This window comes from Schistocerca americana, chromosome 2, assembly GCF_021461395.2.
Source record: "Schistocerca americana isolate TAMUIC-IGC-003095 chromosome 2, iqSchAmer2.1, whole genome shotgun sequence".
NCBI classification, from domain to species: domain Eukaryota; kingdom Metazoa; phylum Arthropoda; class Insecta; order Orthoptera; family Acrididae; genus Schistocerca; species Schistocerca americana.
In genome coordinates, this window is record NC_060120.1 from 61,577,075 (window position 1) to 61,590,999 (window position 13,925).

Here is a 13,925-nt window from a genome sequence, read left to right on the forward strand (position 1 = left end):
GTCAAATTGATTTCATATTTTCAGATTTCCAGAAAGATTTTGACACCGTTACTCACAATCAGCTTAACTGTATTTTATGCCTGTGGAGTATCGCCGCAGTTGTGCGACTGAATTGGGGATTTCCTATTAGAAAGGTCACAGTTCGTAGTTAGTGACGGAAAGTCATAAAATAAAACAGAAGTCATTTCTGGCGTTCCCCAAGGTATGTTGTTCCTTAACTATATAAATGATTGCGGAGACAATCCAGGCAGCTGTCTTAGGTGTCTGCAAATGGTGCAGTCTTTTATCGTCTAGTGAAGCCACCAGAAAATCAAAACCAACTGCAAAACGATTTAGACAATGTACCTGTATGGCGGGAAAAGTGACAAATAATGAAAAGTGTGAAGTCATCCATATAAGTACTATAAGGTATACGCTAAATTTCGGTTACACGATACGTCACACAAATCTAAAGGCTATAAATTCAGCTAAATACATAGGAATAACAATTACGAAAAATTTCCATTTTAACGATCACATAATGTTTGCCGTAAAGTACACGAAAAACCACGATTTATTGTCAGAACGCTCAAAAACGCTACAGGACTACTAAAGAGACTGCTTACACTACACTTGTCCATTTTCGTCTGTGTTGTGGGGTGTGGGCTCCACTCAGATAGAAATGACGCAAAATATAGAAAAACGCCAAAGAAGGGCAGCTCCTTTTGCAATATTGCGAAATAGGGGAGATAGTGCCACGGTTATGATAGGTGAATTGGGGTTCGATGAACCCTCTCCCAGGAACTTAATTGTGAATTGCAGAGTTATCACGTAGATGTAGATGGGGCACACTTGCTGAAGATTCAAGCTACATATTCCCTTGCAGCTACATGAAGCTCTGGTAATCCATCAAGGAATGTGTGACTGCAACCGAACACGAAGTACCTGAACAACGATAACAAAACCAACGGCTTTACCTGAATCTACGTCGTTTATTCTTTCTAACACATGCTACCAGTTTCGACACCAAATCTTCATTCGCCAAGCGTAGCCTGCCCTCGACGACAGTTTTCAGGTGCAATGTACAGAATCGTATGCAATGGGCCAAAAAGAACAGGACTAGTCATTTGTCGTCTGATCATGCTGGGCTTGTTATTGCTACGAAAGTTACCAAATCCAACAATGAAGTAGGCAAATAAACCTGTTACACATTTTCCTGGACGCCTACAAGTGCCTTCAAGCCATTGTCATAATACTGGAATGTCATCTCGATGACATTCCTTATGTTGAAAGGATGCGTATTTATTTGATATATGCATCTCATTACTGCGGTGTAGTTTCAGTGGGTTTTTACACACGATCATAAAAATTATTTTAAGACAAATAAAAGAAAATTTGGGACCCTGTCGTATCGGGGCGTTTCATTAACTAAAGATGTACACCAGATATGGCCTCAACGGTTTCGAAAATATTACTTTCCTTGAATGAAGATGTAATAAAATGTTGTAGGAACTGTGTGCACCAAATAAGTGTGAACTTTTTGTTGCAGGTCGTAGGAACACACACACACACGTGAACCGATCACAGTTTTTCTGGTTGGAGTTTGGTGCACTTTATATCTGGCATTTATTGAAGCCATTACTTCTTTCCCGGAGACTTTTACGACGCCACGCGGCGAAGCCCCTTTCCCGAAGGAACTAATACGCGAACAATAGAGTAGCTGGGTTACGACATCTGCGGGAAATGCTTCTTTGAAAGAGGGAGGACAGAGGAAACAAGTGCCGCGAGAGAACGCTTTGTTGCCACAGTGGCGAAACTTCATCGTAGCGGAGCCTAACAGTGTGTGAATGTTTGGGGTGCCGCCGGCGACACTGAGTGCGTGGGAGGAGAAGACGGAACGTGTGTCTGACCGGGAGCAGAAGATCCCTGTTGCGAGGGAGAGACCTCGGCGCCTTCAGCACCCGGTGGAGTATGCACCTTTGACAGCAAAAAACATGCTCTGAGGATTTACTGCTGCACCGAATGGGATCAAAGACAAAAAATTCGACACAGCCTGACACATCGACCAGTGCAAAAAGTGTAGTTCATCTACATCTACATCCATACTCCGCAAGCCAACTGACGGTGTGTGGCGGAGGGTACCTTGGGTACCTCTAGCGGTTCTCCCTTCTATTCCAGTCTCGTATTGTTCGTGGAATGAAGGATTGTCGGGACGCCTCTGTGTGGGCTCTAATCTCTCTGATTTTATCCTCATGGTCTCTTCGCGAGATATACGTAGGAGGGAGCAATATACTGCTTGACTCCTCGATGAAGGTGAAATTTCAACAAAAGCCCGTACCGAGCTACTGAGCGTCTATACTGCAGAGTCTTCCATTGGAGTTATATATCTATCATCTCCGTAACGCTTTCGCGATTACTAAATGATCCTGTAACGAAGCGCGCTGCTCTCCGTTGGATCTTCTCTATCTCTTCTATCAACCCAATCTGGTACGGATCCCACACTGCTGAGCAGTATTCAAGCAGTGGGCGAACAAGCGTACTGTAACCAACTTCCTTTGTTTTCGGATTGCATTTCCTTAGGATTCTTCCAATGAATCTCAGTCTGGCATCTGGTTTACCGACGATCAACTTCATATGATCATTCCATTTTAAATCACTCCTAATGCGTACTCCCAGATAATTTATGGAATTAACTGCTTCCATTTGCTGACCTGCTATTTTGTAGCTAAATGATAAGGGATCTATCTTTCTATGTATCGCAGCACATTACACTTGTCTACATTGAGATTCAATTGCCAATCCCTGCACCATGCGTCAATTCGCTGCAGATCCTCCTGCATTTCAGTACAATTTTCCATTGGTACAATCATTCGATATACCACAGCATCATCCGCAAAAAGCCTCAGTGAACTTCCAATGTCATCCACAAGGTCATTTATGTATATTATGAATAGCAACGGTCCTACGACACTCCCCTGCGGCACACCTGAAATCACTCTTACTTCGGAATACTTCTCTCCATTGAGAATGTGCTGCGTTCTGTTATCTAGGAACTCTTCAATCCAATCACACAATCGGTCTGATAGTCAATATGTTCTTACTTTGTTCAATTAACGTCTGTGGGGAACTGTATCGAACGCATTGCGGAAGTCAAGAAACACGGCATCTACCTGGGAACCCGTGTCTACGGCCCTCTGAGTCTCATGGACGAATAGCGCGAGCTGAGTTTCACGCGGTCGTCTTTTTCGAAACCCATGCTGATTCCTACAGAGTAGTAGTTCACGCAAAGGGGAGACGTAGCCAAAATTGGTCAAAAACAAAAAAAAAACAAAAAATTGCCACCAGACAGTTCTGTAGCACGTTAGAAATACTGCCTCCAATTTTCACAGATTAATTCGAACTGTCTTGTTTCAGTAACTGCGCAGAGCCACGTCGACTTTTCTAGACGACACTCTTCTTGTTTGCGAATGTTTATTACTTCCTGCTGTCATAAATGCAACGGAAGAGTATAGAACGCTGTGGACCCGTTTACGTCGTATTATCTTTGCCTTCCGCTATCTGTCTATGGCAGCTACTATTGACTGAGGTGCAGAAAAATAAACATTGCAGTTCTGCTGCTAGTGTGAGAATTACGACTGTGTTTAAGCTTTTTTTGTGTAATTTACCGACTAAAATGCCACGATATAGTGGAAAAGTGTTTAAGAAAATGGCTAAAGCTCACAACATACTTGTGAATAAACAGTTTCTACAAGTCAGTCAACGTAATTCAGTGGAAGATAATTGTCAGGCTAAGATGACGAGCAGTTCACAGAAGAAACTTGGGACAGATGTAGAGTTTCAGTCAACTAAAGACGAAGTGAACAGTGGTTTTAGGATAACTGATTTAAAAATTATGAGTTCTATTACTAGAAAATCGTGTGCATGTGCTAACCGTGCCAATAAATCTTTAAGATTATATGACAGCAAAGACAGAGATGGTATTGTGTGTAATATGCACTTGTTTTGTGACATCTGTCAAACTGATATTCAATTCAAAATATTAGCTGCTAATAATAGGGTGTATGAAGCCAACATAAGATTCTGCTATGGGAAGAGATGTGTTGGTGTTGGAAGGGAAGGCAGCAGTTCGTTTCGTGCTGTAATGAATATGCCATCTCCGTCTGCCTCGTACTCAACAATAAACAATCATCTTCTGAACGACTTGGAAACAGAGTGCAATATCAGTTTGTCAGCAGTAGTCAAAGAGGCAGTTTTATTTAACAAAGACATTTAGACGGAAGTAAATGACCCTTTGCCTTCTACAGATCGATGTGTTTCATGTGATAGCACACGGATGAACAGGGTCCACACCTACCTACACGGTGTTTCAACAGTTATAAGTGTTGACACAGGAAAAGTTTTGGATTTGCTGTTTATGTCCAAATATTGCTCTATTTGTGCACAGAAGAAGACGTTAGACAACATGGAAGAAGAGAAACAACGGCTAATAAAACACAAAATAATTTGCAGCAAGAATTACGATGGTTCTAGTGGTGGCAGGGAGCAAGCAGGAATGAAATTAGTATTTCATCGGAGCGAAATGAGACATGGAGTTAGATACGTGAAATATCTTGGTGATTGAGATTCTAGTGCCTTCAGATCTGTTGTAGATAGCAAGCCTAATGGAAATGGATGTAACACTCAAAACCTAGAGTCTGTGGGGCTCATTCAGAAGAGGATGGGCGGGAGACTTCTGAAACTGAAACGAGACCAAAAAGGTGCAAAAATCAAAGATGGAAAGCTACTGGGTGGGTCACAACGCCTGCCTGACAGAGATCCACAATTTGCAAATATATTACGGCAAAGCAATAAGACAAAACACTGGAGAATTGAAGGCAATGCAGGAGGCACTGTGAGCAATGTTTTTTCACAAGTTGTCAACTGATGAGAAGGCAGTAAATAAATTGTGTGATATAACCTTTTGCAAATATAAACAGGAAAAAACAGAAAACAAAACCTATTCACATAAACACAGTCTTCCTGAAGCAGTCTTACACTCCATGAAGCCTACATTCCAGTTTCTAGCTCATCCAGATTTTTTAAAGGAATGTACCCATGGTGGAACACAAAACCCGAATAAGAGCTTCAACAGTCTCATTTGGAAGAGATACCAAAAAACAAAATTTAGCTCATCTACTGTTGTTAAAATTGGCACATATGATACATGTCGGTGTTTAATGATGGTAACATTGGAAGAATAAGGACCCTTATTGGACTAGGATTTGTGGCAGGTTGTTTCACCGAGAAGCTATTGAAAAAGATACATACTGCGTGTGTTGCACGTTCTGAACTGTCTGTGAAGGATGTCGCCGAAAGGGCACGCCAGGAACATCAGATAAAATGGAAACAAGTACATGAAGAGCAAGAAGACAAAGTGTATGGTTATGGTCAATACTAAGATACTAGTGTATCGTGTAAATCCTTATGATATTTTTCATGTGCTTTCCCCTGAACTTTCATTTTTCAGTGTATAAAGAACATTTTCCTCTGAACCATTGGAGGTACGAAAGTGAAATTTTCTGTAGACTTTTTTCATAGTATAACACAACTTCCTGTGGTACAATTTTTTTCTAAGTGTATTTCTGTCAAAATTATTCACTTTTCTGTGAAATTGAAATTGCTTTGTTTCATACGCATAATTTTTTAAAATAAATTGTAAGAGCTCTAAAACTGATCTTAAAAAACTATTCGACACGCTTGCTTATCTGATTACTAAGACTTACCTACCACAGTATGAAAGTTGTAAGGAAAGTAATTTTTGTGAATATGTTCCTTGTGTAATAGCATTTGTTGCGAAAATTTGCAACAATGCCATGATCAATTTTTTTAAAAAAAGTTTTAAAACTTCCAGAATGTATTTCATAAAGTAATTGCCTCATGTGCAAAATTTGGTTCCATTACCATTCAAACACCAAAAACTACGTTACGTTGTGTAAACACGTCCATTTTCTCTTACATCTCACTTCAAGTGTAACTAATGCTAAGTGGCATACATGTCTGTAAATGAAGTATGTATACTTGTATAGTACGCACTTCACTTGATACTGTTCTAGGCTCGTGAGCTTTAGCGCTCAAAATATCTTAGTTGTCCTAATAATAAATATGAGGGTCGTTCAGTAGGTAATGCAAAGCATTTTTCCGTAGGCAGGTTGTTGAATTCAGGATTTCAATACACCATATTACTCCCCACTCTTTTGGCTACAAAACCCTATTTTCAACATAATCTCCGTTCAATGCGACAGCCTTATGCCACTTTACTGGGGTGACCTTTTTGCCCGCATAGTACTACTCCACAGGTCGACGTCGAAGCCACCGTCTTGTTCCATCAGTCCACATACTGCTTCCTCCGGAGTGCATACTGCATTGGACCAAACAGATGAAAGTCGGAAGTTGCGAGATCCAGGCTGTAGGGTGGTTAGAGAAGAGGAGCCCACTGGTTTCGTGAGCTGCTCTCGGGTGGGCAGACTTGTCTGAGGCCTTACGTTGTCATGCAGTTGTTTGCTTGCGATCCATCGATAACCTCGAATGAGAGTGTCCGCACAAGCCAACACTGCAGCAGACACAGCTCTGTGCGGTCGGCCGGCACGAGGGAGATCGAACAGGTTAGCAGAGCCTTGTTGCGACGATGACAGACCGCTCGCACAACGACTCATCGTGCTTTTGTTCACTAACAAGTCTCCTTAGACCTTCTGCAAGTGCGTATGAATATCAGCGATGCCCTGGTTTTCCGCCAAAAGAGACCCAATGACACCTCTCTGCTTGTAACGCACCTCTACATCCACACAGCACTGGCGAAAAAGGCGTTCCTGGTCAAGAGAAGTCTACTAGTATCAAACTTTGGCTTTAATGTCAGGAAGAAGTTTCTGGGAATGTAGGTTTGGAGTACGGCATTCTGTGGCTGTGAGACATGAACTGTGGTAAAAACCTTAACGGGAGAGTGTAAATAGAAGCATTTGTGACGTGGTGCAAAATAAAAATGTTGAAAATTAAGTGAACTGAGAAGGTAAGGAATGGGAAGGTTCTCGGCAAATCAGCGAGGAAAGAAATATATGGAAAACACTAACAAGAACAAGGGACAAATTGACAGGACATCTGTTATGACATCAAGGTACTAGAGGGAGCTGTAGAGAGTAAAATCTGTAGAGAAAGACAGAGATTGGAAAGCATCCAATCAATAATTGAGGACGTAGGCTGCAAGTGCTGCTCTGAGATAAAAAGGTTGACACAGGAGTGGAATTCGTGGCGCGCCGCTTCAAACCATTCACATGAATGGATAGCTCTACATTACATTGTTACACAAACAAAACAAAATATGAGGCAAAATAATCTACAAATTAAACGAAACCGGGTCTAACTGACACCTTTCAATTTGAAATCACGGTTCCAGTCGCCCAACTGAGACGATACTCCATAGGCACGCAATTTGAATAGGCGCCACTTGTGGCGAACGATATCAAAAGCCTTCTGGAAATCTAAAAATATGGAGTCAGTATGACACCCCTGTCGATAGCGCTAATAATCTCATGAGAATAAAGAGGTAATTGTTTTTCACGACATTAATATTTTCTGAATTTACGCTGACTACGTGTCAATAGATCGTTTTCTTCGAGGTAATTCGTAATGTTCGGAAACAAAATATTTTTTTTTAAATCTCACGTCAGTGATATGGGTTCTTTAATTCAGTGTATTACTCCAACTTCGTTTCTTGGCTATTGGTGCAACTTTCCAGTCGTTAAGTACGGATCCTTCGTCGAGCGAGCGATTGTATATGGTTGCTAAGTTGGAGTTAACACGTCAGCTTACTGGGAAAGGAGGAGGGATATCTGTCTTCCTCTACAGTTTTTTCCCTTTTCAGATTCCTCGACTACGTTGAGTGATAGTCCCTTATGTCTTAATACATGTCTTACCATCGTGTCTCTCGTTGTCTCATCAAGTGTGTAGGAACCTCTTTCTTTATCAGCCCACAATTACAAGTAACTTTTCGTAACAGTCTTCTGTGGCACAATATCTCGCTTCGATTTTCTTCTTTTCCATGTTCCCCACATTCCATGATTCACATCTATACCATGCGGTGTTTCATTCGTAGTTTCACAGAAATATCTTGACCAAATTAAAGCGTTATGTTTTGATACTTGTGCATTTTCTTTAACGAAGGAAAACCCTCTTTCCAGTCCTAATGTCCTTGTGTGTGTTCCTTGACTCATCCACTGTGCATTATTAATAATACAAGGTAGAAGAATTTCTACACTCGATTTACTGCTTGCTCTTGTTCTTTGATGTTAAATGTGTTGCTATTATCATTTCTGCTACACATTAGTACTTTCATCTTCATTCGATTACCTCTAAAACCGTTTCCTGTGCTCAGTATTCCATTCAGTTCGATAGATCCTGCTATTCTTGCTGTCTTTCATCGAGAATAGCAAATTCATCAGTCAATGTACCAGTGATATCTTTTCACCCACTGCCATTTGTTTACGAATAAGTTTTGTAAATTGTAACTGGAATAAATTTAACTATTTTCCAGAAGAAGGTAAATTTTATGCAAATAAAAGCAATTATGGTATACTTTTATTATGTTTGTCCAGCTGCTGTTGCTAATCCTTTTCTTTGATGTTAATAGCAAATGGACCATACAAATACAATTTTATTTGTTAATAGATGTAATTAATATTAAAATCCATCTGTTTGTTTGTGTGTGTGTGTGTGTGTGTGTGTGTGTGTGTGTGTGTGTGTGCGTGTGTGAGTGTGTGTTTTGCCATGTTCCACATCTCCTCCTAAGTCGCTCGACAAATTTCAATAAAATTTGATAGTCATATCCCTTTCTGTCAGACAACAATCGCTGTGGAGATACTAACCACATATCTATCATAGTTCAGTAGATATAACGTCATAAACACTGAGATGCGTAAAAAAACACACACACACATTGTGCATGATGTTTAAATGTATTACTTGTTTGCTACTAAATCTATTAGAAACACATTTTGTAGACAGTATTCACATATGAAGCTTATGGTAACGACACAATTATATTATTGTTAGACACACAGATCGGAAGACAAGACGTCATACATATTGAGATGCGTGAAAAAATGCCACATGATACATGGAGTTATAACGCATTTACTCTTTAGTACTTAGATACTCTTACAGTCAAGTCGCCGGCCGCGGTGGCCGTGCGGTTCTAGGCGCTCCAGTCCGGAGCCGCGCTGCTGCTACGGTCGCAGGTTCGAATCCTGCCTCGGGCATGGGTGTGTGTGATGTCCTTAGGTTAGTTAGGTTTAAGTAGTTCTAAGTTCTAGGGGACTGATGACCACAGCAGTTGAGTCCCATAGTGCTCAGAGCCATTTGAACCATTTGAACCACAGTCAAGTCAACTTAAGGTAATCCCTGACACCTGACAGAACTTTTGACAGCTTTCAGTTGCGAAACGGGAATGTGTGTAGTCGGAAACAGCCGTCTGTAGGGTTGTGAAGAGGCCTTGCCACGGAGATATTTACCAAATCGCTTTGCAGATACGCGATGCAGCCGCTTGCAGCGTACTGAAACCGTATGTGTCTAATAGAAAATTGTGGCAAAACAAATATGCAGGAAATGCCGCGTGGGTCAGCTAGTTGTCTTATAAAATTACAAAATATGTAATAAATCCACCATTAAAATAGTTGCCCAGTGTGAAGCTAACTACATGCTCAGTAGAGGAATCTAACTGTGACAGTCACCATCCTCAATAGAATGGCAGCCTGTTACGTTTGTTCTTTAATCAGTGGATTATATAGGAAGAAAAGATGTTCATGACAGCAGATGTAATACACTATACCTGAAATTAAAACTTCCTGGCGGATTAAAACTGAGTGCCGGACCGAGACTCGAACTCGGGAACTTTGTTTCTCGCGGGCAAGTGCTCTGCCAACTGAGCTACCCAAGCACGACTCACACCCCGTCCTCACAGCTTTACTTCTGCCAGTACCTCGTCTCCTACCTTCCAAACTTTACAGAAGCTCTCCTGCAAACCTTGCGGAACTACCACTCCTGAAAGAAAGGATATTGCGGAGACATGGCTTAGCCACAGCCTGGGGGATGTTTCAGGAATGAGATTTTCACTCTGCAGCGGAGTGTGCGCTGATATGAAACTTCCTGGCAGATTAAAACTGTGTGCCGGACCGAGACTCGAACTCGGGACCTTTGCCTTTCGCGGGCAAGTGCTCTGCTAATTGAGCTACCCAAGCATGATTCACGCCCCGCCCTGAACCTGCTGGGTTCGCAGGAGAGCTTCTGTAAAGTTTGGAACGTAGGATACGAGGAATTGGCAGAAGAAAAGCTGTGAGGTCAGGACATAAGTCGTGCTTGGGTAGCTCAGTTAGCAGAGCACTGCCCGCAAAAAGCAAAGGTACCGAGTTCGAGTCTCGGTCCGGCACACAGTTTTAATCTGCCAGGAAGTTTCATATCAGCGCACACTCCGCTACAGAGTGAAAAATATCATTCTCTATATTTGAAATTAGTTACGTGTCAGGGCACTTACTGGAGGAAATTTGTAAAACCAGTCCCCTTACATCGGTCATCTCTGATAAATAACTCTGACTGAAAACGAATTTTCCTAATGGTGAGAAATAATTATTTTCTCCGCCGATTTATATATAAATTATACATTCTACAGAAAAAGGAAGCTCTTTTCTACTTAGTTTCAAGCCAGTTGCAGTAAACACCGAGCAAGGAAAAGAGAAGGGCCATTCTGTCCTTCTGGTATCCAAGCAATTAAAAAGCGAGCGGCTTATTTTTTTACTCGTAGGCAATGACCCTGTGTCACTCCCCCTCCCCCAGCTCCGCTTGTCAACGCTGCAGTGCGGGGCAGCGGCGCGCCGTTCTGAGGCGGTGGCCGGCATTTTCATTAAAATGCCCCACCGGGACGTCCCCGGGGGACCGGCCGGCGCGCTGTTAATTCTGAAAGCGACGCCGCACTGGTGCAGCAGTGGTCGCCGCCTGCCGCTCTGGCTCCACTCCCGCAGGACGGCTCATAAAGAAAGAAAGGAAAACGGTTTGACTGAGAGAAACGCCAAACAAACGTGCCTCCTATCGAGGAACTTCCTGCAGGCGCAGCTTTACCGACTAGCGTCCTCGTTGTTTTGCGAGTTAGCTTACCTAGTTAGTTGGTTAGCTGTTCTATGGATCAGAGGACCGAGGTTTTATCGAAACGATGTGAAAGAAGTGAGATACAAGCTGACCAATAACAGCTTCCTAAATGGCAGAAATACCACAATTTCACTTTTCTAAATTTACTAACTTTCCTTCATACTCGTGCAAATGCACTTGAAAGAAATTTATTTTTCTATTATTCCTATAGGCTACAAGATTTTCTTTAAAAATTTGTCTATTGAATAGAAAGATTCGTCCATATAAACCAATTTTGGGCTAGATTTAAAACTTGTGTGGCTGACCACCCTCTCAGTCATTGGGTAACTGAGCATAAACTTTCCTTCATGCATAGTGAACACCTTTATGAGGTAATACAAGCTTTAAAAATGAGTAGTATTGCACACTAATGGCCATTAAAACTGCTACACCAAAAAGAAATGCAGATGATAAACGGGTATTCATTGGACAAATATAGTTTAGTAGAACTGACATGTGATTACATTTTCGCGCAATCTGGGTGCATAGATCCTGAGAAATCAGTACCCTGAACAACCACCTCTGCCGTAATAACCGCCTTGATACGCCTGGGCATTAAGACAAACAGAGCTTCGATGGTGTTTACAGGTACAGCTGCCCATGCAGCTTCAACACGATACCACAGTTCATCAAGAGTAGTGACTGGCGTATTGTGACCAGCCAGTTCCTCGGCCACCATTGACCAGTCGTTTTCAGTTGGTGAAAGATCTGGAGAATGTGCTGGCCAGGGCAGCAGTCGAGCATTCTCTGTATCCAGAAAAGCCCGTATGGGACCTGCAACATGCGGTCGTGCATTATCCTGCTGAAATGTAGGGCTCGCAGGGATCGAATGTAGGGTAGAGCCGGGTCGTAACACATCTGAAATGTAACATCCACTGTTGAAAGTGCCGTCAATGTGAAGAAGAGGCGACCGAGACGTGTAACCAGTGGCACCCCATAACATCACGCCGGGTGATACGCCAGTATGGCGATGACGAATACACGCTCCCAATGTGCGTTTACCGCGATGTCGCCAAACACGGATGCGCCCATCATGGTGCTGTAAACAGAACGTGGACTCATCCGAAAAAATTACGTTTTGCCATTCGTGCACCCACGCTCGTTCTTGAGTACAAGCCGGCCGAAGTGGCCGTGCAGTTAAAGGCGCTGCAGTCTGGAACCGCAAGACCGCTACGGTCGCAGGTTCGAATCCTGCCTCGGGCATGGATGTTTGTGATGTCCTTAGGTTAGTTAGGTTTAACTAGTCTAAGTTCTAGGGGACTAATGACCTCAGCAGTTGAGTCCCATAGTGCTCAGACCCATTTGAACCATTTTGTTGAGTACACCATCGCAGGCGTTCCTGTCTGTGGTGCAGCGTCAAGGGTAACCGCAGCCATGGTCTCCGAGCTAATAGTCCATGCTGCTGCAAACGTCGTCGAACTGTTCGTGCAGATGGTTGTTGTCTTGAAAACGTCCCCATCTGTTGACTCAGGGATCGAGACGTGGCTGCTCGATCCGTTACAGCCATGCGGATAAGATGAATGTCATCTCGACTGCTAGTGATACGAGGCCGTTGGGATCCAGCACGGCGTTTCGTATTATCCTCCTGAACCCACCGATTCCATATTCTCCTAACAGTCATTGGATCTCGACCAACGCGAGCAGCAATGTCGCGATATGATAAACCGCAATCGCGGTAGGCTACAATCCGACCTTTATGAAAGTCGGATACATAATGGTACGCATCTCTCCTCCTTACACGAGGCATCACATTAAAGTTTCACCACGCAACGTCGGTCAACTGCTGTTTGTGTATGAGAAATCGGTTGGAAACTTCCCTCATCTCTGCACGTTGCAGGTGTCGCCACCGGCGCCAACCTTGTGTGAATGCTCTGAAAAGATAATCATTTGCATATCACAGCATCGTTTTCCTGCCGGTTAAATTTCGCGTCTGTAGCACGTCATCATCGTGGTGTAGCAATTTTAATGGCCAGTAGTGTAGCTATGGACAATTTTACACTTCTGAAATTGTGGTGGTTTACTGATGAGCAGATCCATAGGTGATTATATACTCAGGAATATTGAAAATAGTACCTCAGGAGGGGAGCATCGGATCGATATTAAATTTATTGGATGTAATGATACATATGAGAGATTCACTTGATCCTAAAATCAAGACACGTACACAAATACAGTGGGAACAAATAGACAAATACAGTGCGTCGTAATTAACTTGGTACAGATGGTTCAAATGGCTCTAAGAACTATGGGACTTAACTTCTGAGGTCATCAGTCCCCTAGAACGTAGAACTACTTAAACCTTACTAACCTAAGGACATCACACACATTCATGCCCGAGGCAGGATTCGAACCTGCGACCGTAGCGGTCTCGCGGTTACAGACTGCAGCGCCTAGAACCACACGGCCACTTCGGCCGGCGGGACGTAACATCTAGACTTAGAAGTACTTAAACCTATCCAACCTAAGGAAATCACACACATCCATGCCCGAGGCGGGATTCGAACCTAAGGCCGCAGCAGTAGCGCGGTTCCTGACTGAATCGCCCAGAACCACCCGGCTACAGCGGCCGGCGTAAGTAACTCGTTGTACCACCTTTTTCTGCAATAAATGCCGCACCACGGTCCGGCGACTGATAATGTCGCGAGGCAGACAGGCCTGCAGATCCTGGAGAGCCACCTCCAAGTCTTGCGCAGGGTGACACACCATGAGAGGAACGTCAGGCTAAGGATGGCAGCGGCTCT